General features: G+C 41.0%; 1 protein-coding gene across 1 annotated transcript in view; it reads right to left on the bottom strand.

Moving 5' to 3' along the window:
- Positions 1–1364, bottom strand: part of BICD2 (BICD cargo adaptor 2) — a 174369-nt gene that overhangs the window by 90313 nt on the left and 82692 nt on the right. The window lies entirely within an intron of this gene.

The raw sequence follows: 1364 nt of genomic DNA on the forward strand, positions 1-1364 counted from the left end.
AGCATAAGGGGGCTTCACAAGAGGAAGCTTGCCACTGCATGGGACTTTCCAGTCTGGACGGGTTCTGTCACTTCGGTTGTCTTATCAGGCTGTCTCATCAGGGCTTGACACTCGGAGGAAGCTGCTAACTGAAATGTTGGTGGCTTGGGTTTGCTTCGGCCTAACAGATTCATACCTCACACCATAAACAAAAAGTATCTCAAAATGGATCAAAGACCTATATGTTAAAGTTAAAGCTATAAAGTTCTGGAAGATAACACAGGGCCTAACTTTTGGCCTAAATAGCCTATCAAACAAAACTAAAAATACACAAATTGACAAAAGATAATTTAGATACAGGGGATCTCCTAAAAATTAAGTACTTATGCTAATCAAAAAGCTTTATGAAGAGAGAAAAGGAGAACCTACAGCCTGGGGGAAAAAAATTTGGCAACAATCTATATGATAAGAGTCTAATTTCTAACATACAGAAAACTTCAACAATTCAACGATAAAAAGACAATCCAATCAAAAAATGGTCAAACAAAATGAACGTCTTCACCAGAGAGGACATTCAGGTGGCCAATAAATACATAAAAAGATGCTCATGATCATTAGCCATTAAAACCAAACCCCACTGCCATCAAGTTGACTCTGACTCATAGCTACGCTATAGAGCAGAGTAGAACTGCCTTATAGGGTTTCCAAGTCTGTAATTTTTATGAAACCGGACTGCCACATCCTTTTCCCATGGAGCAACTAGTGGGTTCCAACCGCTGACTTTTCTGTTAGCTGCCAAATACTTAACCACTGCACCACCAGATCTCCTCATTAGCCTTTTATTGCTGTTGTTAGGTGCTGCTGAGTTGGCTCCAATTCACAGTGATCCTACGTACAACAGAACAAAACACTGCTTGGTTCTGCCCCATCCTCACAATACTTGCTATGCTTGAACCCATCACTCCATTGACTGTCAATCCATCTCACTGAGGGTCTTCCCTTTTTTCGTTGACCCTCTACTTTAACAAGCATGATATCCTTCTCTAGGGAACAGTCCCTACACACACACAAATGACCAAAGTAGGTGAGATGAAGTCTGACCATTTGCATTTCTAAGGAACATTAGCCATTGTTGTTGTTGTCGTTGTTAGGTGCTGTCGTGTCAGCTGTGACTCAAAGCGACCCTATGTATTACAGAACAAAACCTTGCCTGGCCTTGCACCAGTCCAACAATCACTGCTATACCTGAGTCCAATGTTGCAGCCATCGTGTCATACATACATATATATATATATATATATATATATATATATATGCATATTATACACACACACACACACATATTGCTCACCAGAAGGCTGGCGGTTCAAACCCACCAGCCACTC

The sequence above is a fragment of the Orycteropus afer genome, unplaced genomic scaffold (assembly GCF_000298275.1).
Source record: "Orycteropus afer afer isolate SDZICR_OR568_19922 unplaced genomic scaffold, OryAfe1.0 scaffold00368, whole genome shotgun sequence".
Classification (NCBI taxonomy): domain Eukaryota; kingdom Metazoa; phylum Chordata; class Mammalia; order Tubulidentata; family Orycteropodidae; genus Orycteropus; species Orycteropus afer.